Source organism: Nelumbo lutea, chromosome 7 (genome assembly GCF_056320005.1).
Source record: "Nelumbo lutea isolate HS-2025 chromosome 7, American lotus-T2T, whole genome shotgun sequence".
In the NCBI taxonomy this organism is placed as follows: domain Eukaryota; kingdom Viridiplantae; phylum Streptophyta; class Magnoliopsida; order Proteales; family Nelumbonaceae; genus Nelumbo; species Nelumbo lutea.
The window spans coordinates 42,760,049-42,787,506 of NC_142690.1; the positions used below are offsets into that span (position 1 = coordinate 42,760,049).

General features: G+C 40.6%; 1 long non-coding RNA gene and 1 other non-coding gene across 2 annotated transcripts; both read right to left on the reverse strand.

Moving 5' to 3' along the window:
- Positions 1–1,149: 1,149 nt before the first annotated feature.
- LOC148846193 (uncharacterized) lies at positions 1,150–26,610 on the reverse strand. Its single transcript, XR_016102483.1, has 3 exons — positions 26,326–26,610; positions 2,051–2,439; positions 1,150–1,973 (listed from the first exon to the last, which is right to left on the reverse strand). It is a non-coding gene; the product is annotated as an uncharacterized LOC148846193 (long non-coding RNA).
- LOC148846194 (small nucleolar RNA R71) lies at positions 6,439–6,545 on the reverse strand. Its single transcript, XR_016102656.1, has one exon. It is a non-coding gene; the product is annotated as a small nucleolar RNA R71 (small nucleolar RNA).
- Positions 26,611–27,458: the final 848 nt, after the last annotated feature.

The window sequence follows — 27,458 nt, forward strand, 5'->3', positions numbered from 1 at the left end:
TACACTTAACCTCTCAACCCATAATGATCAAACATTGCCTGACAAGAGAGGACCTCTCCCTTGGCTACAAGGAACAGTGCCGCACTCTCTACTTACATGGATCCCAGGAATTAAAACTTTTTGCAAACATTTTGAAACCATAATATATATATGCATATCTGTACATATAAATATATTTAGCAAAAAACAAATTTCAATGTTTGAAATCAACTACCGGCAGTTTAGATTTCCATCAAACAAAGGGGCTGGTCCTATCACTATGATCACCCACTCAGATGAATTCTTAGATTGTCCCAACATAACTAGGTTTTGACCCCCTCTAAGGATCTCACTGATTGGCATATCAAAGACAGCCCAATCCGACACCTAGTGCAGTACCATAATCGAGTGTAGGGATCAGGTGTAACATTTCAGTATTGCCCATCTGTCTCTGAGATCTAGGGCAATACTGGAATTTTGGTCCGTTCAGAGTTTCAAGAAAACCCACATTGCATGAACCTCAAGTCTCACCCTGGCAGCTGAGACAACCCCCCCAACCAACTTCATGGCACATCAGTGTCATCCTTGGTAGGATAAATCTCCCCAGATCTATGCAACGGTTATGAAGATTCTAAACTAACACGAGTTTCATAGGTGTCCAGTTTAATGGTATTACACAAAAACATACCAAAACACATGAATCAACTATGTACTTTTATTCATTTACAATAAATGTCATCAAGTACATCAATCTGATTGGAGCTAAGGGCATACACTGTCTAATAGGTACTACCTGTGAGCTCAGGAGCCAAGCATCCGCCAAAGTTTTTCAAGTTCAGATGACCACTCACTTAGGCAAACTAGTTAGGCCGCACGCCGGATAAATGACATAATGGAGAGTGGACTATGAGTCATTCCTAAAACCTAAGGGCCACGGTGCTGAGCTAATAATGACCTTGACACTAAACACAAATAAGACTCAGTCGCTTCCCTAGCATATGGGCAACACAAGCAAATGCAACTCATGCTTCATCGGTGCACAGACAGGTCGGCCACATACCCTACAATGTCTCTCCACCTCAGCTTATAGTAACTTTGGGTTATTCCTTACTGTGCCTAGTTCGTTAGCTCGACACCTTGGGGCAACCCATACTTGGAAAATTTTTCAAATAGTAAATTATTGTACACTAAGTGATAAAAGAGTGTTTCATTCAAAAATGATGATTCTTACATTCATCAAAAGAGAGAGAGAGAGAGAGAGATTGAGAGAAGCTAAATCCTACTGAACCAAGCTCAGAGGCTCGGTTTACACTGTATTCACAAGGTGTCCAAAGAAAAGAGGCAGAAAGTTAATCTTCACGGGAATCCTCGTCTCCACCTTTGAAGTTCCCAGGGTCCCTGTTCGGCTCAATCGCCACAGTATCGTCTGTTGCAGCAACCTTATCGGCCTCTACAGCCTCGTCGACTGCAGTGTCCAAGTCTCTCTCCATTGCTCTCTTGTCGAGCTCCTCGTCACCCTTCTCATCAGAGTTTGGCTCTTGGTCAGCTTCCAAGTCCATCTTGGTGGTGACCCGGTAGAGGTGATAACTCCAAGGTCGAGCTCGGGGAATTTACACTTGGTCACCCAACATCAGAGCTTGAAACCCTTCCTAAAGGCATCAATACCAAACTCCTCCTTTAACTTATTGGTACTCCAATGAGGCTTGGTAAGCTTTGATAGCAACAACCCCGACATCCTTAATGCCTTGAAAAAGAGTGATCTCACGTTCGATAGAAGCAACCTTTAACTCCTTGGTCTCCTTCTCTAGTTGTTTGATCCCCTCCTTTGCCAACACTTTGGCCTACAACTTTCGGATAGAATCGACTGTCCTCAACATCTTGACCTGGCACTCCGTGACTGTAGCCTCAATCCGTTCAGCCTTTGCCTCGGTAGCCCTCGTCCTTGCAATATGCTGATCAAGTTGTTGCATGAGGGTGTGGATCATGGAGTTTGCCTATAGAAAAGAGAAAAATTTTACCAAGTATGAAAGACAAAATGAATAGAAACCAGGTAATGAGTTCAAGAGCATACCATCATGATGTAGCCCACTTCCCTAGCACCCACTTGAACATGAGGCAGCTTGGAAAACTTATCTTTAGGAAAGGTCTCCTCCTTGCTTTTTATGAGGTTAATTTTTCCATTCATGATGCTTTGGACCAACTCAGGGGCCTCTTTGGAGGAACAGACTCTGGGATGAATGGTCAGAGGCTCGGATGGCAGGACTGACTCATGTCAGTGAGGAGATTGACCCTTCTCTTGGTCCTCCTCAACCAAGTTAATGACTAGAGGGTCCTCGGGTTGAGCAGGAGCAGCCGACTTGGTTGAAGGAGCTTGGGAAGAGTCATCCTGGGACATCTTTCTCTTCTTCCTCTTCCTCATGCCAACAAAGAGGTTACTCATTGGGATGCTCAACATAATGCCTGTGGAAAGCAAGCACCAGGTTAGCCAAAATGATGCAAAAGAAAAGCACATGTGTGCTGAGTGGTGATGTGTGCGCAAGTTACACATAATTTATGATGTTCTATGCATGGTTTTTATGCTGATTTGCATAATTTCTTACCCCAAATTAGTTTAATTTTAGGAAATTAAGAAGGTAGACCAGCTTAGGGGAAAGAGAGCATAGAACCATGAGAAAGGGGCTAAAGTGGAAGCAATTTAGCCTAGCTAGAAGAAAGGCCCAGCCAAGAAGCCAAAGGAGGGCAATTCGGCCCATGAAGCCCATGCAGCACTCTATGGGGGAACCCAAAGAGAGAGCCAGCCGAAGCTCTCCAAGGAAGGTCATTCGCCCCAGCAAGGAGGAGGCCCAAAGTGCAGCCCAAGGAGCTCCTAAAGGCAACAAACTTTCTAGAAGAGAGAGAGGGGCTGAAGAGAAAACTGTAAAAGGAAAAGAGAAAGAGGGAAGAGGGGTTCAAATTCTTTTTAGGAGATTTGAGAAGAGAGGCATGCAAGAGAGAAGAGAGGAGAAGATTCAAGAAGATTCAAGAGAAGAGAAGAGGCTGAAGTCAAAATTGGATAAGAAGCCATTCAAGGAGATTAAAGATCAATCTTGGTTGTCTTCTTCTTTGATTCTGCGCAAGTGGTAACCAAACTCAGCTAGGGTTTCATGCTGTTTTCTCCATTAATTCCTCTTTCTTGCTGTAATTGAATCATGTTTCATGATATTTCAGATCTGTAATTAGTTCTCTAGGGTTATTCAATTGTTGGATTCATCTTTGATGTTTCTTGATTAGGGTTTGAATGTTAGAATAGCTTAGCCAAATTAATCTTGAATGCTGGACTGTTCGAATTGCTTGATGAAGAATTTAGACAATATGATATCATTTTGGCTGAACTGTTCTTAATTCTTGGAATGTCTATATTGCTTCAGAAAGAGTTTAGATATTCAGATCTGCTAATCAAGAACCAAATTGAATACAAGATAAGAGATAACTTGTATAATTTGGTTGGTGATCATTCAAATCTAAAATGATGCCCTTTGAATTCTTGAGCTTAATGTAGCATGAGGATTAGATTCTTGATAGAGATATAAGAATCATCACTTATGGATAGAATGAGCATGCACTCGAGAGAGGTTGTTCATGTCATTAGGGTTTCACCAAACCAAGGCTGAATCCCAATCCAATCAAATGATCTTGAGAACTGATTGCTGAACCAACTATGTTTTTCTCACATTCAGCTTGTTTTCTTGAATGCCTGAAAGGTGTTTGATCCAAATTCATAGAGATAGTTGTTAGTTAGGAATAAAGTTTTTGTTAGGTTAACAATTCAGTTTATCAGGATAATAGATGGCAGATGTAATACTAGTAGTTGATGTATAGGTCCTTGTGGGAACGATACTCTATTGATCACTTTATTACTTGAGCGGCTAGTGCACTTGCTAGTGTAACAAATATGCATCAAGTTTTTGGTGCCATTGCCGAGGACTTAGTACAAAAATATTAGGAACCACTAGCCACTGTTAATCTGATTGTTCTGTATATTATGGTTCAAATATGTGTACATTAACCTTCATTTCTGATACAAGTAATTTTCTTTCTTAGTGCTAATTGTCTTTGTCATTGGTTGTTGTTCTTGTTTTGGTAGTGTGCAGTTTTTTGTTTGATAGATTACCTTTTTGATTGGTGTTCATTAGCCTCTTTATGGCTTTGACTTGTACAGTTTATGACATGCAGGAGTGACCCGGATGGCATCACCTACGATCTCGAGATTGAAAGAAACCTCTGCAGCCACAATCGAACTTCTAGGCAAGTGAGAGCTGAACTTGAAGAGATGGCCAAACCAAGAACTCTAATGAACTATGCCAAACCAGCCCTTATCGGAGCTGCTTCAAGCATTGTCAGACCAGCCATAGCTGCTAATAATTTTGAAATCAAACCAGCCATAATTCAGATGACACAAAACACAGTTCAGTTTTGTAGCATGGCTCATGAAGAACTAAACACTGACATAGCCAACTTCTTGGAAAGTTGTGATACTTTCAAGCATAATGGGGTGAGTGATGATGTTGTTAGGCTCAGGTTGTTCCCATTTTCATTGAAAGACAAAGCCAAGACTGAAAGGGATGGTAGAATCCATTGTGTGGATGCCAAAAAGGTTGCGGAATGGGTGGCTATGTCAGTGTAAAAGAGAAGGGAGTAATTATACCTGATCTAGAGAAATAATATCTCCCAAAGTTGGTGTTCACGCCCAAAGAAGACACCAAGATCTGCTCCTACTAAAGATGACACAGCAACTGTGGAACAGAATCAGCAGAGTTCATCCTACACACTTAATCTTTCACAAGAATCCTTTGGATGACAACGAGCACCAAAACAAAATCAGCCTTTCAACAAAGACTGATATCAAGAACTTTTCTTGATCTTTCTCTAACAGAGAAAACGAATTGCAATAGATAGTGGTGGCTGCAATAGAGGGAGCTAGAGAAGAAGATGGTGAGCTATTTTTTCTTCTCTAGGGTTTTTGAGATCCTATCTCACAAAACTGCAAGGTGTGTTCTATGTAAATCCCCTAGGTTTTGAATTCTTGTAATTCGAATAGGGTTTCCTCCAGTTGCTTAATGATTAAGAAAAGATCTCCTGATCATATCAGGAGTTGCCCTTATCCAAATCTGTATTTGGATTAGGACTCTTCTTAATCCTATCTGCAGATTATATAAGCTTTTGGGCTCATCCTAATCTCAGATCCACCCCTTGTTAACGACTGATCAAATCAGCCCAGTTCGAAATGGGCTTTAGGCCCAATAAGTATCAAGTGCTCAAAAGTTTTCCAAACTACTGCCCAGTTGGGCAGCTTTGTATGGCGTGGGACCCGAGCATTAATCTACACAACAACCACATGGGTTCGGCCCAACCTCTATTACATGGCCTGATCGAATTCACTAGAGAGCCCAGTGAACCCCCTGAGCCCATCATATGGACCCTATGGGCCCCAACACTTACACTAAGTGGTCCCTGGGCCAAGCCATCTTATAAAAACACAGGGACTGTGGCAGGTGCAAGATTAGCCCATCAGGTGTTATCCCAAATGGCCTTACACTTAACCTCTCATCCCATAATGATCAAGCACTGCCCGACAAGAGAGGACCTCTCCCTCAGCTGCAAGGAACAGCGTTGCACTCTCTACTCACATGGATCCCGGGAATTAAAACCATTTGCAAATATTTTGAAACCATACTTAAATATATATCATATATATAAATTTTGCAAAACAAAATTCCAATGATTGAAATCAACTGCCGGCAGTTTGGTTTCCATCAGGAAAGTGCATCCCCGATCATTACCTTTGTCCAACAAAGGGGCTGATCCCGTCACTATGATCACCCACTCAGATGAATTCTCAAACTATCCCAACATACCCAGGTTTTGACCTCCGCTAAGGATCTCACTGATTGGCATATCAAAGACAAACCAATCCGACACCTAGTGCAGTACCATAATCGAGTCTAGGGGTCAGGTGTAACTTTTCAGTTTTTCCCATCAATCTCCAAGGTCTAGGGCAATACTAGAAATCTGGTTCAGTTCAAGGGTTCAAGTAATCCTACACTACATGTGCCTTGGGTCTCACCTTGGCGGCTGAGACAAGCCTCCCCAACAGTTGGCAGCACACCAATGTCAGCCTTGGCAAGATAAATCTCCCCAGACTTATCCAACGGCTGTGAACATTTAAAACCAACACAAGTCTCATTAAGTGTCAAGTTTTAGGGTCTTACACATAGAAGTATACCATACAACATGAATCAAACATGTACTTCATTTATTTACATTAAATATCAAAAGTACATCAAAACTGATTGAAGCTAAGGGCATACAAAAACTGTCCAATAGACTTGGCTGAATTCTTTGCCGGCTGGATCTATAGCAACATGGGATGAAATAGCTAGCCGATTCCTCTCCAAATATTTTCCTCCATCCAAGACAACAAAGATGAGGAATGACATCACCACTTTCTTTCAACAAGATGGAGAATCATTGTATGAGTCATGGGAGCATTAAAAGGAGCTGTTAAGGAAGGTCCCTCATCATGGACTTCCCATATGGCTGCAAGTACAAACCTTCTATAATGGATTGATCGAAGCCAACAAGACCATTATGGATGCGGCAGCCGGGGGTTCCATCAACAACAAGACCCCTGAAGTTGCCCATGCACTCATAGAAGAGATGGCTGCAAACAACTATCAATGGCACTCCGAGAGAGCACAAGTTAGGCGACAGCAAGGCCTTCACAATGTGGACACCTAAACCACTATATCTGCGCAAATAGGTGCACTTAGCAAAAAGATAGATGAGATGCAGATGGAAGTCATGCATGTTCAGTCCATGACTTGTGATTGGTGTGGGGGAGGTCATATCAGCATTGAATGTCAAGTTGGCAATCAGTTTATGCAGTCCCCCGAGCAGGTAGACTTTGTTGGCAACTTTCCAAGGCAGCAAGGAAATCAGTACCCTCATGCCTTTAACCCCGGATGGAGGGGCCACCCGAACCAGTCATGGCCAAATCAGAATATGCTGAAACCTTTCCCCCAAAACTTCAATCAGCCATAGAAGAAATCTAACCTAGAGGAGCTAATAACCAAGTTCATAGCTAGTGCTGAAATAAGATTTCAGAACTAAAAAGTGATGAGAGTAGAATTTATCTCATTTTTATCCCCAAATATTCTGTCTTGCATACTTAATTAGTACTTAATTGGACTCATATTTCTTGTATTTCGGTTCAGGGCATGAAAGAAGGCATCAAGAGCAAAGAAAGGCAAATTGGATGATTTTTCACAGTTTTGGAACCGTTCGGTAATATGGGCCTAACTCACGTATCCGAATTCTGATTAGGCTGATTCAAGACCCATTGGATAGATAAGAGAAAAAGCCACAACTTTCATGTTTTGGGCTTTGGCAGATTCATTGTACATCGAAGTCAAATCCGGGCCCGAATTTGAGGAAAATTCATAGGAAGGCCCAATCCACAACTTAAGCCCAACTTGCTGAAAAGCCTGGCAGCAGCTCAATTCGCAGAGGAGGTCTAATACGAAACCAAGAACAAGAAACTGAGAAAATTCTTATCAGATCTAAATTTATGATGTAATCCCATAAAGATAAAGAGATTGAGTTCATTATATAAAGAGATAAGAGTAGGATTAGACTAGGACTTTCTATTTTTGAGAGATTAACTTCAAGAAAGAGTAGGAGACCACCCCCTCCCCTTAAGCTATATAAAGGGGTAAGGGGCGAACTAGAGAGGCATCAAGAAGCAGAGGAGCAATCCAGCTATCAAGCAAGAATTCTGCAAGAAGAAGGTGGCGGCAAGGAGAAAAGGAGATCTCAACTCCAAGGGTGAAACCATGAGTTCTTTCTTTCCTCTTGTTTATTTTCTTTCTGCTAGTATGAACTAATTTATTTGTAGTTGGGGTTGTGGAAAGCCTAATCATAGCAATGAATATATTTTTATTCTGATTTATTCAAGATTGTGATTTCCATATAGTCTATGAATTATCTTGCTTAATGCTATTAGGAGTGACCATCTCTGAATTGATCAGGCGTATGTGAATGAATCGAGAGAGGAATTCACATATCTGACCACATAATTCATGGTGTGAATTGAATGGTATATAGGGGTATATATACATGATTCATTTGAATGTAATAGTTTTTCCTTGGACTTAATGCGCTTCTATCTTGAGAACTCTAGTCAAGAGATCGAGGGGTTACCTGATAGAAGTAGATTTAGTAAATCTCGAGAGAGAATATTAAATAAAATTGGAAAGGCTTCAGCTTATGGGAATGACAAATTATCTTGAATAATCTCATCCATTAATATTCATTGTAATGGTTAGGTGGACCGAAAGCCCTAGCGAATTCAACTAATCGTTACATACTTCAGCATTGTTACTTCTGCTCTTGTTTTCCTATTTCTATTTTTTCATTAGTTCTTATTCTCAAATCTGAAATTCGATTGTCCAAATAATTAGGGAAGGCTGTAGTTCTAATACTTATTTTGTTAAAACCTCGTGGGAACGATATTTTTATGCTACTTGATAACTAGTGCACTTGCTAGGGTTATATTTATAGCTACCAAAAAGCGTCAATAAAGAACGTGGAGAATCAAATCGGGCAGTTGGCACAAATGATTTCAGCAAGAGTACCAAGCACTCTACCTAGCAATACTGAAGTGAACCCAAGGGAGCAAGTGCAGACTATCACTTTGAGAAGTGGTAAGGAGCTGCCAGAAGTGGAGAAGAAAGCAAGGGTTGAAAACAAGGTAGATGCAACCCTTAAAACCGAAAAGAATGAGGAAGAGCAATCTGAACCAAAGAAGGTGAGAAACCAATAGCCGCAAGTACCATTTCCGAATAGGCTGAAGCAACACAAATTGAAAAGGGAATTCGGTAAGTTTCTTGAAATGTTTAAGAATATACATATTGAAAGAATGGTAGGATCCATCGTATGGACGCCATAAAGGTTGTGGAATGGGTGGGCAAATTTCAAAAAATTTCCTACTTTCTTCCAACTACGAATCGTATTCCCTAAATTTAGAATGCAATATTCAATTATCCTACTTGAACCATAATCGTACCAGATCTAAACCAAAGACAAGGGAGGAATTATACCTAATCCAGAGAAGCAGTATCTCCCAAAGTTGGTGTTCACGCCCAAAGAGGACACCAAGATCCGCTCCTGCTGAAGATGACACAGCTGTATGTCGAACAAAACCAGATGAGTGCATCCTACACACTGAATCATTCGCAAGAATCCTCTGGAAACTCTGAGCACCAAATCTTTTCAGTTCTTTCTGCAAAACTGATATCAAAACTGATTTCTTTATTTCTTTCCTTCAAATATCGAATCTTGTCAAAAAAATGGTGGCGACTGGAGGAGGACTCCTGAGAAGAAAATGGCTGAAATTGCTTCTCTTCTCTCTGGAGTGTGTATGAGATCCAATCTCAATTCGCATGATGATTTTTTATACACAAACCCTATGTTCAAATTTTTTGATCTTGTTCTTTTAGGGTTCCTCCTCTTTTCTTTTTGATTAAGAAACCTCCTAAGGAGGAGTTATCCCAATCCAAATCAATATTTGGATAGGGGATGATCTTAATCCTATCTGCAGATTAAGTTAGCTTACTCCTGATCTTATCAAGAGGTTACCAGATTCAAATCTGATTTGAATTTGTTCTCCCAGAATGGATAAGGTTAAAGGCCCAATCCTTTTTGCTAACTTTAATCTCAGATCCACCCCATAAGTGGATGATCATATCAGCCCAGTTCGAAATGGGCTTTTGGCCCATTAAGTGTTCCGTGCTTAACTAGTTTCCAATCTGCTGCCCAGTTGGGCTTCTTTGTATGGCGTGGGACCCAAGCATTGATCTACACACCAGCCACATGGGTTTGGCCCAGCCTTTATTACAAGGCCTAGCCGAAATCACTAAGAAGCCCAGTGAACCCCTTAAGCCCATCATATGGATCCTATGGGCCCAACACTTACATTAAGTGGTCCCTGGCCAAGCCATCTTATAAAAACCCAGAGACTGTGGGAAGGTGGAAGATTAGCCCATCAAGTACTATCCTAAATGGCCTTAGATTTAACCTCTCAGCCTATAATGATCAAGCACTGCCCGACAAGAGAGGACCTCTCCCTCGGCTGTAAGGAACAGTGTTGCACTCTCTACTCACATGGATCCTGGGAATTAAAACCATTTGCAAACATTTCAAAACCGTATATAATATATATATATATATATATATATATATCATATACAAATTTTGCAAAACAAAATTTCAATAATTGAAATCAACTGCCGGAAGTTTGGTTTCCATCATAGAGAGTGCATTCTCGATCATTATCTTTGTCCGACAAAGGGGCTGATCCAGTCACTATGATCACCCACTCAGATGAATTCTCAGATTGCCCCAACATGCCCAGGTTTTGAACCCTGCTAAGGATCTCACTGATTGGCATATCAAAGACAGTCTGATCCGACACCTAGTGAAGTATCATAATCGAGTCTAGGGGTCAGGTGTAACTTTCCTGTTTTGCCCATTTGTCTCCAAGGTCCAAGGCAATATTGGAAATCTGGTCCGGTTCAAGGATTCGGGTAATCCCATACTGCATGTGCCTTGGGTCTTACCCTGATGGCCGAGATAGGCCATCCCATAACTTGGTGGCACACCAGTATCAACCTTGGCAGGATAAATCTCCCAAGACTTATCCAATGGCTGTGAACATTTAAAACCAACACGAGTCTCAATAAGTATCTACTTTTAGGGTCTTACATAGAATTATACCAAACAACATGAATCAAATATGCACTTTATTTATTTACACTAAATATCAAAAGTACATCAAATCAAATTGAAGCAAAGGACATACGAAACTGTCTAATAGCTCCCACTTGCACTTAGGTCCAATCTGGTACAAGCCAGAGTCCCACACTTTCCACGTGTTTCTCAAACACCTTCTGTGTCAGTGGCTTAGTCAATGGGTCTGCCACATTATCCGCTGATGCTACCTTCTGAATTAGGATGTCCCCTCTACCAACGATCTCCCGTAGAATGTGGTACTTCCTCTCGATGTGCTTTGACTTCGAGTGGGCTCAAGGCTCTTTAGCTTGGGCGATCGCTCCATTTTTGTCACACCCACCGCCAGAGCAATATCAGGGTGAGTGCACAGTACGGCATACATGATGCTCCCCACGGCTGAGGCATAGGGAACGTCTTTCATGCCCTCAATCTCCTCAGAAGTCTTGGGAGACATCTTCTTGGAGAGAGTGACTCCGTGCCTGAAAGGAACATTTCCTTTCTTGGAGTTCTCCATGCTGTATCTTTTGACAATCTTGTCAATGTAAGCAGCCTGGGATAATCCAATTATCCGCTTCGATCTATCTCTATAAAGTCGAAGACACAGTATATAGGGAGTTTCTTGGTGAGACCAAAAAGAACCCTATTTTTATCCCCTAATATTCACTCTTTTACATTTATTTAGCACTTAAATGGACTCATTACTCTTGTATTTCAATTCAGGGCAATAAAAAAGGCAATTGGAAGAAAATAGGTCAAATCGGGTGATTTTGCATAGTTTCCATGACAGTCAGTATTATGGGCATAACTCTCAATTCCGGACTCCGAATTGGACAATTCAAGATGCATTAGAAATATGAAATGAAGGCCCACAACTTTTATGTTTTGGGTTTTGACAGATTCAGCCCGCATTGAGTACGAAACGAGCCCAAAGTCGGAGCAAGTTCATAGCCAGGCCCTTTTCACAACTTAAGCCCAACTCGCAGAAATACCTTGAAGCAGCCCAAGTTTTAAAGCAGCCCAACTCGAATTCAAGAGTCAAGAGTCCAAATCTCGAATGTAATCTCCAAAGAGAGAGTCGTATCAGATCTAAAGTCTTGAATGTAATCCTAGAGAGATAAAAAGATTGAGATTAGATCATTAGATAAGAGATAGGATAGGATTAGTTCAAAGAAGATCAAGACTCCCTAAAGATAAGAGGATCTCCTAGAAAGGAGTTGGAAAACAGCCATCTCCTTGGGCTATATAAAGAGGGGGGCAAACCAGCTCTAGCATCACTCACTCCGACATCCAAGATATCACCAAGAAACTCAAGAAACTCAAGAGAACAGTTCGTTCATGGAGACTGAATGGTACATCAAAGACAGCCCAATCCAACACCTATTGCAGTATCATAATCGAGTCTAGGGGTCGGGTGTAACTTTCCAGTTTTGCCCATCAATCTCCAAGGTCCAGGGCAATATTGGAAATCTGGTCCAGTTCAAAGATTCAATTAATCCTACACTGTATGTGCCTAGGATCTCACCCTGGCAGCTGAGACAAGCCACCCTAACCGACTTGGTGGCACCACTGTGTCAGCCTTGTTAGGATAGGTCTCCCTAGACCGTCCCACTGGCTGTGAAGATTCTAAACTAACACGAGTCTCATTAAGTGTCCAGTTTAAGGGTATTATACAAAAACATACCAAGGGAACATGAATCAAATATGCACTTTTATTAATTTACAATAAACTCATAAAGTACATCATCTTGATTGAAGCTAAGGGCATACAAAACTGTCTAACACTTAGGTCCGATCAGATACTACCTGAGTCCCATACTTTCCATGTGTTTCTCAAACACTTTCTATGGTAGTGGCTTCGTCAATGGGTCTGCTACATTTTCCGCTGACACTACCTTCTGAATCAGGATGTCCCCTCTACCAATAATCTCCCTTAGTACATGATACTCCTCTCGATGTGCTTCGACTTCGAGTGGGCTCATAGCTCCTTAGCCTGAGCAATGGCTCCATTGTTGTCACACAACAATGGGATGGGTGATGTGCTGGACGGAACTACTCCCAACTCGTGAACGAACTTCTTCATCCACACAACTTCTTTGGCAGCCTCACTTGTGGCAATGTACTCGGCCTCGGTCATGGAGTCTGTAGTGGACCCCTGTTTGCTGCTTTTCCAGCAAACAACACACGATCCTATTGTGAAAACATATCCAGATGTAGACTTTCAATCATCTAGATCCGACTAGAAATCGGCATATGTATACCCTTGGATCTGTAGTGAACTACTATCGAATACTAGACAAAATTCTTTTGTTCTCCGAAGGTACTTAAGTATGTTTTTCATAGCAGTCCAGTGCTTCTGCCCTGGATTGGCATGAAATCTGCTTACTACACTCACTGCCTGAGCAATGTCAGGACGAGTGCACAGCATAGCATACATGATGCTCCCTACGGCAGAGGCATAGGGAACGTCTTTCATTCCATCAATCTCCTCAGAAGTCTTGGGAGACATCTTCTTGGAGAGAGTGACTCCATGCCTGAAAGGAACATTCCCTTCTTGGAGTTCTCCATGCTGTATCTTTTGACTATTTTGTCAATGTAGGCAGATTGGGATAATCCTATTATCTGCTTCGATCTATCTTTATACAGTTGAAGACCTAGTATATAGGAGACTTGTCCAAGATCTTTCATGGAGAATTGCTATGAAAGCCATACTTTCACCGTAGTCAACATTCCTACATCATTCCCAATGAGTAGAATGTCATCTACATACAAAACCAAGAATGTAACATTATCTCCACTGAACTTCCTGTAGACACAGGGTTCATCCGGATTCTACTCGAAGTCAAATGATTTGACAGTAGAGTCAAAATAGATGCTCCAACTTCTAGAAACTTGCTTAAGTCCATAAATGGATCTATTAAGTTTACATACCATGTTTTCCTGACCCGCAGCAATGAAGCCTTGCGGCTGCTGCATATAGATATCTTCAGTAAGATCTCCATTTAGGAATGCAGTTTTAACATCCATCTGTCAAATCTCATAATCATGGTATGCTGCTACAACAAGCAGGATCCTAATGGATTTAAGCATGGCCACAGGCAAAAAGGTTTCCTCATAATCGATGCCCTCTTTCTGAGTGTACCCTTTCGCCACCAGACGAGCTTTGAAGGTCTCAATCCTACCATCGGGGCCCTTCTTCCTCTTGTAAATCCGTTTGCAACGGAATTCATTGGTCTCCATTGAGTCCATCTCTGCTCTCAGGGCCTCCACCCACTTCTGGGAATCTATGTCCAACATAGCTTCCGCGTAAGTCACGGGATCCTCCTCACTAGTCAAGGTTTCCACCAGATAACTATCCTAGTCATAACCATAACGGATTGATGGCCTGGATACCCGAGTGGATCTTCTAGGTTGGTAACTACTTGGAACTTGTGGGACATCTCCCACTGCTCCTGAGCTCTCATCATCAAGAACAATTTTCTTAACGATGGGTGTCTAGGATGTAATCGGTCTCCAAGAATTATGCATTTCGGCTACAAAACACTTTCTGCTAACTTGGGTCATTGAATAGGTAACCTATAGAGCCTTTTGGGTAGCCTACAAATAGGCAACAGCTAGTATTGGATTCCAACTTGTCTGCACTCGTTCTTTTAACGTGTGTTGGACAACCCCAAATCTTCAAGTGTCTGACACTTGGTTTCATTCCGGTCCAAAGTTCATATGGAGTATTCGGAACCGATTTGGTTGGAACCCGATTCAGCACGTAAATCGCAGTCTCTAATGCGTAACCCCAAAAGGATGTGGATAATTCTGAGTGTATGAGAAGCGACCGGACCATATCCAATAAGGTCCTATTCCTCCTCTCTGAAACACTGTTAAGTTGTGGTGTAGCAGGAGGAGCTAATTGTGATACTATCCCGTTGTCCTTTAAGTAGTCCATGAATTCGTCAGAAAGATACTCGCCACCTCGATCTGATCGAAGTGCCTTAATTCTCTCCCTAACTGTTTCTCGACCTCTTGTCTAAACTCTTTGAACTTTTCAAAGGATTCAAACTTGTGTCTCATTAGATACATGTAACCATATCGTGAGAAATCATCTATGTTCGTGTCCTAACACTCATGGGACCACATACATCAGTATGTATTAGGTCAAGTGTGCCTGTACATCTTTCAGGCTTACCGTTAAATGACCATCATTTACCAACCTTGTGATTCGGTCAACACCGATGTGGCCAAGTCGGTAATGCCACAGACACATGGGATTAACTGTATCACGGGCTCTCTTCTTAGGGATTCCAGGTAGGTAGGATAGATAATTTTCCAGTGGCTGGTCTTCTTGCAAAAGTGATAGGCATCCGATGCTTTGTCTTTCTTCTACTTCTTGGGTTTGGCAGCCTTCTTCTGGGGCTCTCTTTGCCTTCCTTTTCTTGCCCGATTTGCTAGTTTCAACAATCATGGCAATGGGCTCATTCTTTTTAATCAATTCTTCGGCCCTCTGCAACATATCGCTGAGTTCCTGCAAGCTGACATTTAGCTTGTTCATATTGTAGTTCATGATGAATAGATTAAAGGATGGAGGCAGAGAGTTAAGAATAGCATCGATCTGTGTTACCAGATCCAGCCCGAATCCAAGAGCCTCCAGTTCATTGATATATCCCATCATCCGGAGACAATGGCCGTTGGACATGGGCCATAAGTGCTTGGCCCATGCTCATTCGACAGTGGCTCTTGCGTACACTATGGCTGAATGCACATCATTGCCATTGTGTCCCTTTTGGTCATTGGATGACCTCCCTCAGTGCTGGGTCCCACACCTCATCAAGAAGTTATGTGCAAAACCCTAACCGATTTAAGGCCCACCGAAATCTGACTTTATGAAAGTTAGTGGGAGCCACTTTGGTTTGACCTAAATCAAACTAGGGCGTAATTAACTGTTTTTTCCAACTAATATGAGTGCATGTGATAGGGAAATTCATATGATGAATTCTCTGAAGGCTTCCATCATTAGCATGAGGATGAATCCTTTAGTAATGAGGAAAAGCACCAGAAAATGGGCTATCCATTTGTTGTTGGGCTTGTTTGAGTTTTTCATAAGATGATAGGGGCGTCATAGACCGATGTGGGAGGGGCTTCACCAGAAAATGGGAACTCTCTCACGGTACCTTGGCGTTCACGAATATGATGGGTAAGCATTCATTGGATAGAAAGGTTTACCTGAAAACGGCTCTGAATCTTGTCTGACAGAGGCCAAAGGGAAAACTCATATGATGAGTGGATTTGATCCTTCATAGAAAGGTGGTGAGGTTATGCAGCTGAAATAGTTGGCTCCACGCACCCTATGTGATTTCTCACATTTCTAGAGATAACCCGTAGTCTCCGTCACTGAGAAATGAGGGAAATCTCATAGATGAATAAATGGAAATGGAACGTAGATTAAAATCGATATCTATGTAATGAACATGAATCAGATTAGGCTGTGGACTAATGTTTGCTCTTTTATCAGAAAATGGCAAACGGATTTTTTGCAAAGCTTCTTGACGACAACAAGCTTAAGGGCCCAAACTATGCCGATTGGTACAGGAACCTTATGTTGGTCTTAACCTCTGAAAAATTGGATAAGGTAGCCAAGAATCCTGCCCCAAATCGTCCGGGAGATAGGGCTTCCGAGGCCCGAAGAAAAGAATACCAAGAATGGGAGGGGAAAAACTCTCTTGCCCGCTACTATATCATTGCCTCTTTGGACAATCCAATTCAAAGGCAGTTCGATCAGATCAAACTTGCCAATGACGTATTGGATAGTCTCAAGACAATGTATGAAGAGCATAATTGTTCTACTTGGCAGAAGGTCTTGAAATAGTTCATAATCACGGAGATGTCCAAGAACCAACAAGTTCACGACCATTGTCTCCAGATGATGGGTTATATCAACTAACTGGAGGCTCTTGGATCCAGGTTGGATCTGGTAACACAGATCGATGCTATTCTCAACTCTTTGCCTCCATCCTTTAATCCATTCATCATGAACTACAACATGAACAAGCTGAATGTCAGCTTGCAGGAACTCAGCAATATGTTGCAGAGGGCCGAAGAATTGATTAAAAAAGATGAGTTCATTGCCATGCTTGTTGAAACTAACAAATCGGGCAAGAAAATGAAGGCAAAGAGAAAGCCTCAGAAGAAGGCTACCAAACCCAAAAAATGAAGAAATACAAAGCATCGGATGCCTGTCACTTCTGCAAGAAGAACGGCCACTGGAAAAAGAACTGTCCTACCTACCTGGAATCCAAGAAAGGTAATTTTGAAACTTGTGTTATAGAAACCAATTTATTTGTAGCTTATGCGTTCTGGTGTTTTGACTCCGAGACTTCAACTCATGCGTGTAATTCACTGTAGGGTTCAAGGTAAACAGAAGGCTGAGTAAAGGAGAAGTCACACTCTACTTGGGGACTACTGCAACTGTTGCAACCGTGGCCATAGGAACCGTGTAGTTACGTTTTAGAGAATGAATTATTGCACTAATAGATTGTCATTATGTACAAAATTTAAGGAGAATTTTGATTTCTGTGTCAAAACTGTGTGCAGATGGTTATTCTGTATTCTTTAGTAATACGATTACTATTAAAAGAAATAACAAATTCATCGCATACGGAGAACTAGAAAATTGTCTCTATGTTCTATATCATTCTCTAGAAACTAACATAACCGAAACTACGTCGACTGAAATCCCCAAGAAGAGAGCCCGTGATACAGTTAATCCCACGTGTCTGTGGCATTACCAACTTGGCTACACCGGTGTTCACCAAATCACAAGGTTGGTAAAGGATGGTCCTTTGGATTTTCTAACTATAGAAGATCTTCCCACCTGTGAGCCTTGCTTACAAGGGAAGATGACGAAATGGCCATTTAACGGTAAGCCTGAAAAATGTACAGGCACACTTGACCTAATACATACTGATGTATATGGTCTCCTGAGTATTAGGACATAAAATCAATACGTATTTCATCACCTTCACAGATGATTTCTCACGATATGGTTACGTGTACCTAATGAGACACATGTCTGAATCCTTTGAAAAGTTCAAAGAGTTTAGACAAGAGGTTGAGAAACAGTTAGAGAGAGGAATTAAGGTTCTTTGATCAGATCAAAGTGGCGAGTATCTCTCTGATGAATTCAGGGATTACTAAAAGGACAATGGGATAGTATCACAGTTAACTCCTCCTGCTACACCACAACTTAACGGTGTTTCAGAGAGGAGGAATAGGACCTTATTGGATATGGTCCGGTCGCTTCTCATACACTCAGAGTTACCCACATCGTTTTGGGGTTACGCATTAGAGACTACGATTTACGTGCTGAATCGGGTTCCAACCAAATCGGTTCTGAATACTCCATATGAACTTTGGACCGGAAAGAAACCAAGTGTCAGACACTTGAAGATTTGGGGTTGTCCAACACACGTTAAAAGAACGAGTGCAGACAAGTTGAAATCCAAAACCAGTCGTTGCCTATTTATAGGCTACCCAAAAGGCTCTGTAGGTTACCTATTCTATGACACAAGTGAGCAGAAAGTGTTCTATAGTCGAAATGCACAATTCTTGGAAACCGATGTCCCACAATTCTGTAGTCGAAATGGTTCTTGATGATGAGAGCTCAGGAGCAGTGGGAGATGTCCCACAAGTTCCAGGTAGTGACCAACCTAGAAGATCCACTCGGGTATCCAGGCCACCAGTCCGTTATGGTTATGACTAGGATAGTTACCTGGTGGAAACCTTGACTAGTGAGGACGATTTTGTGACTTACGCAGAAGATATGTTGGACATAGATTCACAGAAGTGGGTGGAGGCCATGAGAGCAGAGATGGATTCAATGGAGACCAATGGAGTCTGGACTCTAGTAGTTCCACCCTCCGGGGTGAAAGCAATCGGTTGCAAATGGATTTACAAGAGGAAGAAGGGCCCCGATGGTAGGATTGAGACCTTCAAAGCTCGTCTGGTGGTGAAAGGGTACACTCAGAAAGATGGCATCGATTATGAGGAAACCTTTTTCGCCTGTGCCCATGCTTAAATCCATTAGGATCCTGCTAGCTGTAGCAGCATACCATGATTATGAGATTTGGCAGATGGATGTCAAAACTACATTCCTGAATGGAGATCTTACTGAAGATATCTATATGCAGCAGCCGCAAGGCTTCATTGCTGCGGGTCAGGAAAACATGTTATATAAACTTAATAGATCCATTTATGGACTTAAGCAAACTTCTAGAAGTTGGAACATCCGTTTTGACTCTGTTGTCAAATCGTTTGACTTCGAGTAGAATCCGGATGAACCCTGTGTCTACAGGAAGATCTACATTGGGAATGATGTAGTATTGTTGACTACGGTGAAAGTATGGCTTTTACAGCAATTCTCCATGAAAGATCTTGGAGAAGCCTCCTATATACTGGGTCTTCGACTCTATAGAGATAGATCGAAACGGATAATAGGATTATCCCAATCTGCCTACATTGACAAAATAGTCAAAAGATACAGCATGGAAAACTTCAAGAAAGGAAATGTTCCTTTCAGGCACGGAGTCACTCTCTCCAAGAAGATGTCTCCCAAGACGTCTAAGGAGATTGATGGCATGAAAGATGTTCCCTATGCCTCTACCATAGGGAGCATCATGTATGACATGCTATGCACTCATCCTGACATTGCTCAGGCGGTGAGTGTAGTAAACAGATTTCAGGCCAACGTAGGGCAGGAGCACTAGACTGCTATGAAAAACATACTTAAGTACTTTCGAATGACAAAAGAGTTTTGTCTAGTATTCGATGGTAGTTCACTACAGATCCAAGGGTATACAGATGCCGATTTCTAGTCGGATCCAGATGATAAAAAATCTACATCTGGATATGTTTTCACGATAGGATCATGTGCACTATAGACTCCATGACCGAGGCCGAGTACATTGCCACAAGTGAGGCTGCCAAAGAAGTTGTGTGGATGAAGTTCATTCACAAGTTGGGAATAGTTCCATCTAGCGCATCACCCATCGCATTGTTGTGTGACAACAATGGAGCCATTGCTCAGGCTAAGGAGCTATGAGCCCACTCGAAGTCGAAACACATCGAGAGGAGTATCATGTACTAAGGGAGATTGTTGGTAGAGGGGACATCCTGATTCAGAAGTTAGTGTCAGCGGAAAATGTAGCAGACCCATTGACGAAGCCACTACCACTGAAAGTGTTTGAGAAACACGTGGAAAGTATGGGACTCCAGCTAGTATTTGATCGGACCTAAGTATTAGACAGTTTTGTATGCCCTTAGCTTCAATCAAGATGATGTACTTTATGAGTTTATTGTAAATGAATAAAAGTGCATATTTGATTCATGTTCCCTTGTAATGTTTCTGTATAATATCCTTAAACTAGACACTTAATGAGACTCATGTTAGTTTAGAATGTTCACAACCAGTGGGTCGGTTTGGGAAGACCTATCCTGACAATGCTGACACTGTAGTGCCACCAAGTCGGTTGGGGTGGCCTGTCTCAGTTGCTAAGGGGAGACCCTAGGCACATACAGTGTAGGATTAATTGAATCTTTGAACTGGACCAAATTTCCAATATTGCCCTGGACCTTAGAGATTGATGGGCAAAACTAGAAAGTTACACCCAACCCCTAGACTCGATTATGATACTGTACTAGATGACGGATTGGGCTGTCTTTGATGTACCATTCAGTGAGATCCTTAACGGGGGTCAAAACCTAGGTATGTTGGGACAGTCTGAGAATTCATCTGAGTAGGTGATCATAGTGACAGGATCAGCCCCTTTGTCAGACAAAGGTAATGATCGGGGATGCACTCTCACAAATGGAAACCAAGACTGTCGGCAGCTGATTTCAATCGTTGAGATTTATTTTGCAAAATATATTTTGTATGAGATATAAAAGTCAATATATTATGGTTTCTAAAAGGTTTGCAAAAGTTTTAATTCCCAAGATACATATAAGCAAAGAGTGCAACAATGTTCTTTGCAGCTGAGGGAGAGGTCCTCTCTTGTCGGGCAATGTATGATCATTATGGGCTGAGAGGTTAAGTGTAAGACCATTGAGGATAATATCTGATGGGCTAATCTTTCATCTGCCCACAGTCCCTAGGTGTTACAAGGTGGCTTGGCCCAAGGACCACTTAGGGTAAGTGTTGGGCCCATAGAGACCATGAGATGGTTTTCAAGGGGTGCACTGTCCATAACAGTGTATTCGGCCAGGCCTTGTAACAAATGCTGGGCTGAACCAATGTGGCTAATGTGTAGATCAATGTCTGGGTCCCACGCTATACAAGGAACACCTCCATTGGGAGATACTTCTCCGTATCAGGTATAATCCCTCCCTACTCCATTGGGAGATACTTCTCCGTATCATGTATAATCCCTCCCTACTCCTTTTGGTTCAGATCTGGTTTAGTTTATGGTTCAAGAGTGATCCTTGAAAATATGATTTTCTAAATAGGGAATTCGATTCCCAGTTGAAGGGAGAGAAAAAAAAAATTTAAAATTCGCCCCCTTATTCCGCAATCTTTGGGCATCCATGTGATGGATATCCTATCCCTTTAGATTCATATATTTACGAATAAATTGGTTATAACCATTAACAAGCTCTAACAACCAGCCTATACTCGTATTATTCGATAACCAAAACAAGCTCTTTGATTGCTTCTCTTATTAATAGATAGTCCTAAACAAGCTCTTAGGATTTAATTTATTGATAGCATTAAGAGGGGAGAGACCCAATTCTGGTCAGCGATCTCACAAGCTCAGACCGTTTAAACCAGATCATACATTTTCCTAACATAGATCGAAAACTTTTTTACAATCAATTTCTGTTAGTTGCCACCATGATTGAACCTACCAATCATACACGAAACTGGAGGTTCAATCGGCCATATAGATTACTTTCATTGAATGAGCAAGGGGCCATTCTTGCTTAATCAATAAAAATAATCCTCATAGTTAATCGCAGAAAACATATGAATACCCATAAACAATGAATTGAAATAAATATCAATTAGATCTCACAATGTTTATAGAATCAAAGCTTCCCTAACCCTTTAACTATAAATAAAAACCTTACAGACACTTCATGATGAAATCGCAGCTTCCAGATGACTAGGGGCAAAATTTGCTTCTTCCTCCTTAGTTGTTTATTGCTCTTCTTGAAGGCTGAAGCTCTCTTAGAGGATTTGATGATAGCCCTGGGTGCTAGTTCGCCCCCCTTTATATAGAATTAGGAGGGAGATGTCTCCTTCTCCTCTAAGTTCTTTCTCCATTGGGAGATAATGCTTAGATTAGATCTAATCTACTCCTATCTCTTAACTGGTAACCCTAATCTCTTTTGTCTTTCTAAAAATACAACAAAAATTTGAATCTGATAGGACCCTTTGATGTATCTTATTCTTGCATTCGTATTGGGCTTCCTTAACGAATTAGTTCGCTGCAAGGCTCCTCTGCGAACTAGGTTTCAGCTACAAACTGGGCTTCTCTTCGGGCCTAATTTTGACTTCGGCGTAGTCTGAATCTATCAAAACTCAAAACATGAAAATTGTAGAGTTTTTCCTTATCTTTCCAATGTATTTTGAATCTTCTCAATCGGAGTCCGGATGGGAGAGTTATGCCCAAATTATCTCGCAGTGCCGAAATTGTGTAAAATTACCCGATTAGCCTTATTTTTTCCATAACGCATTCTTTCATGCCTTAAATCGAAATACAAAAATAGTGAGTCCAATTAGTTACTGATTAAGTATAAAAGACTGAATATTGAGGGATAAAAATATGATAATTTTTATTCTCATCAGGTACTTGTCGCCTCGATCTGATCGAAGGGTCTTAAATTCTGTCCCTAACTGTTTCTCGACTTCTTGTCTTAATTCTTTGAACTTTTCAAAAGATTCATACTTATGTCTCATTAGATACACGTAATCATACCGTGATTGATCATCGATAAAGGTTATAAAATAAACATGCTGGTTATGTGTCCTAACATTTAGGAGACTACATACATCAATATGAATAAAGTCAAGTGTGCTAGGCTTACTAGTAAATGGCCACTTCATGTTACCCTGAAGGCAAGGTTCACAAGTTGAAAGATCTTCTACAATTAAAAAATCCAAAGGATCATCCTTTACCAATCTTGCAATACGATCTACATTAATATGGCCAAGTCGGTAATGCCACAAGCACGTGGGATTCACTATATTATGGGTCATCTTCTTAGGGATTATTTTCGATATAGTTTCGATAATGTTTGTTTCCAGAGAATGATGGACAACATAAAGACCGTTCTCAAGTTCTCCGTATGTGAGGAATTTGTTATTCCATTTAATAGTAATCAGACTACTGAATAAGATACACAATTTTGAGACAAAAATCAAATTTCTTCTTAAATTAGGTACGAAAAATAATCTTCAAGTACAATTGTTCATTCTCTGAAAACTAGTTCTACAGTTCCTACATCTGTAGTTGCAACTATTACAGAAGCCCCCAAGTAGAGCGTCACTTCTCCGTCACTCAGACTTCTGCTTATCTTGAATCCCTATAGTAAGTTTCACGCATGAATTGAAGCCTCGGAATCAATACACTTGTTTCTTTCCTTTTCAAACAATTCAATTACTTTAGAAAGCCCAGTGATGATTTCTTCATCTAAATTAATCCTTTCAGCATCATCATAGTAAAACTCTAGATTTAAATAAAAGCTTGTTGCGTGCAATGGTTGGAGGAGTTGACACTCCCACCTCTTATCAATGATTTCAAAAATGTCATATCCACCAAATGCACTTGCAATGGCTTCCTTTGCCCTATCCATGGCTTCATAAATGTAACTCATTGAAGGCTTGTTCCCATGGTCCACCAATCTCAAGACCCACACAAGTGGACTACACACCTTAAGTGTGAAGATGACGTTATTCCCAAAAGTGGGCATCATCACCATCTCCCCTACCCTTTTACCCTTTATTTCCTTCACCCACTTGCTTTCATTCCAATCCTTTGAATTAAAAAGATCTCTCAAGTTCTTCTATTTATAAATGCTCTACAAAGTGAGAAAGGAAATGGCAAAGCGGGCCTTTGCTGGCCAAAGTAACTCTCTCTGGTTTGTGTACTTCCTCATTAAATTTAACAACCTCGGATGATTATAAATATATCCTATAAGTTCAATAGCCCTTTCAATTGTTTTACTTATAACTGGCAACTTTCCAATATTTTCCAAAATCAGGTGTTTTTCCATCAAAAATTTCCCTAAAGGCAATAACATAATAAAATAATCAAACATGTATAAATTGAAAAATTAAAGACTACAAAAAATAAGAACAAATAACAATAAAGAAATTATAAAAGTAAAAAAAAAAATATCAGCTAAAACATAGTTTGAAGCATTGTCTGTAATCACTTTAAGAACATTCTTTGCCCCTATTTTCTCCACCATCTTGTCAAGTAATAAAAACAACCTGTCAGCTGTTTTCACCTCATGAAGCATCAATACTTTCTATAAACATGGTCCGAGCACGACTATGGACCAAAAAGTTTATGAGGGTCCTGTTTTTTCTATCCATCCACCCATCAGACATTAAAGAACAGCTCCACTTTTCCCATGCCTCCTTGTGGTGCTGCAATAATGTCTGTGTGTTCTACTTCTTTTTTCAAAAGAGAAACTCACATCTCATTGGGGGTTTGTATCCCAGCCCATATTGTCCAACTGCCTCCAACATTGCCTCAAAACTTTTTAAACGAATGGTATTTAAGAGAATACCTGCTTGATAGAACCATCTAACAACACGCATAGAAACTTGTTCTCTTACGTCTTTGTTATATGCATCACTAATGGTTGTTTGCTTCAATCTCTTCTACTCCCTTCTCATTTCCACAACTTGTTTTGGGCTAGGTGTAGAAATAAATCTATCCATAAGGCCCCTTCATCATTTTATGGGTGGTGGCCTATTGGGTTCAGAACATGATTCCTTAGTCATAGACCCCAAAGGCCTAGTCTTTGAAGTTGCATTTACACTACCAGATCTCCCTCGGCCACTAACTCCAAGTATGCCAACATCATCTCCCAAATCATCTTCATCTTCAATCATATTCTCTAAGTCATCAAAATCTAAAATGCGAGTGCCCTCTTCTTCCCCACTCGTGCTTTCTTTCACAGATTTTTTTTGTTCATATAAGCCAAGATCTCTTCTCTCACATCTTTAGAACATTTAGTACAAGCTTTTGTATTCCTCCTACCACCAATGATGTGTTCCTTGGCTCTATAAATTCCCCCATTAGTAATTTTTTCACAAAAATTATATGCCACTGCATTGGTATTCTTGGGATCTTGCAAGTGACAATATTTCTAAGCTAGAACCCTTCTATTTCCTTGAGTTCCTTGGCTTTCTTCCTGACTAGCACTCACATCAGCCATTTCTTATTAAATATTCTTGCACGAAACTACAAAACACTAATGATAAAATTAAAACAAATCAGTAAAAGAAATAAATAAATAATGTGTAAAATGATAAAATTAATGGAATCAGGAAACCAATGGAAAGAAAAAAAAAAAAACTAAAAACAAAGAAATAAAGCAGGGAGGAAGAAGGGGGTTGTTTTCAATGCAAACAGCAACTGTGGAAGAAATAAAAATAAAGTGGACGTGGAATTGTGAAAGAAAAAAAAAAAAAAAGCAAAATCAAGTTCTTGTGAAGCCCACATTGCTTTGTGAAATAGGAAATCAAATACTCCAACTGTGCTGCTTTTGAAGAATAATATTGATAAAAAGTTCTATGAAAAGGCTGTCTGTTGTTTATTCTTTTTCGGAAAATTCAATGTTACTAATAAAGAAATTCAGAATTTTAGTATTTTAGTTCCAAAAGATTAGGGCATATTTTTTGTTTATAATGATTGCAAAAATGTGCCCTATTTTTCGTGCAAAACTGCAAATACAGTGAAGAAGATGAAGGGGCGTAGCCCCTATTTTTGGTGCAAACACAGTGAAGAAGATGAAGGAGCGGAGCCCCTGTTTTCGTTTCCAGTTTAAAACAGTGATGGAATCATTGAAAAAAAAACAATGAACAATAAGAAAGGAGGAAGAGGGGCGGAGCCCTTATTTTTGGTGTAAACATAGTGCAAAAGAAGGGGTGGAGCCCCTGTTTTTTGGTGCAAACACAGTGAATAAGAAGGGGTGGAGCCCCTATTTTTGGCGCAAACTAGAGAGCAAAGAAGAAAAAAAAAAGTAAATAAACAGTGAAGAAGACGAAGGGGCGGAGCCCCTGCTTTCGATTTAAAACAGCAATGAAAAAAAAAACAATGAAATGATGAATAAGGAAGAAAGAGGAGGGGCAGAGCCCTCGTTTTTTACACAAACTAGAGAGAAAAAAGAAAAAAAAAGTAAATAAACAGTGAAGAAGTGGAAAAACAGAAACGAACTCGAAGAAGAAGAAGACTAGGGCGGAGCCCTTGTTTCACAATCCAAAACAGTTCTAGAAGAAGAAGAAGAAGAAGAAGAGAATACCAATTTTCGATTGAATATGGCAATAGTACACTGTTGTTCCTCTTGGAGTTCAACCATGCAATTGTTGTTCTCCTTGAGTTCCTTCCGCTTCCAGTCTTCCGAAGAAAACGGTTCGTCTCCCTCTTTTTTTCTTGTTTTAGGAAATTTTTTTGATACTTTCCCCCTCTATTTTTATTATTTTTACTATATGATATGCAATAGGTTTAAAAAAATAAAAGAAAAACACTTTTTATAGCTGCTACCAATTATCTATTAAATAAAAATATACAAAAATTTGAAAACCTTGATAAGACACTCGCCTGGGCCACCTGGCGCTTGGCCTAAGGTGCACGCCTAGGCACCAAGGCGAGCGCCTTCCTGAGGTGCATGCGCCTTAGCTTGAGCGAGGCGTATGGCCAGGAATGCACCTCACCTCTGCACCTGGGCGTGCCTGAGCTGCGACTTTTAAAACACTACAAAAGCCTGGTTTGACAGATTTAGATTGGCTCCTGAAAGGTTTGGCTATGTACAGGCCCATTCCGATCATACTCTTTTCATTAAGAGAAATGGTGCTTCTCTCACCCTTCTTGTAATGTATGTTGATGACATTGTTGTGACTGGTTGTGATCCTGATAAGATTGATTCTCTCAAACAATTCCTTCATGCGGAATTTAAAGTGAAAGACCTTGGTAATCTATATTATTTCTTGGTAATTGAAGTGGCCAGCTCTAGACATGGTATCTTTATTTCATAGAGGAAATATGTCCTTGATCTTCTTGAGGACACTGAAACTAGGAGTTATACCCGCAAACACACCCATTGAGCTAAATCATAAGATAAGTGTTGAAAGGAGTGAGCCTCTTATAGACAAAGCAATGTACCAATGACTAGTTGGAAATCTCCTTTATCTATGTCTCACTCGCCCTAACATCTCTTATGTTGTTAGTATAGTCAGTCAATACATGCATTCTCCTAAAACCACTCATTTATTGGCTATGGAAAAAATCCTTGCTTACTTGAAGAAATGTCCAGGTCAGGAAATACTCTTTAAAAATAATGGTCATATGAAAATTGAGGTGTATATTGGTGTTAATTGGGTCGGATGTGTTAATGATAGAAGATCAACTTCAGGATATTGTGCTTTTGTCGAAGGT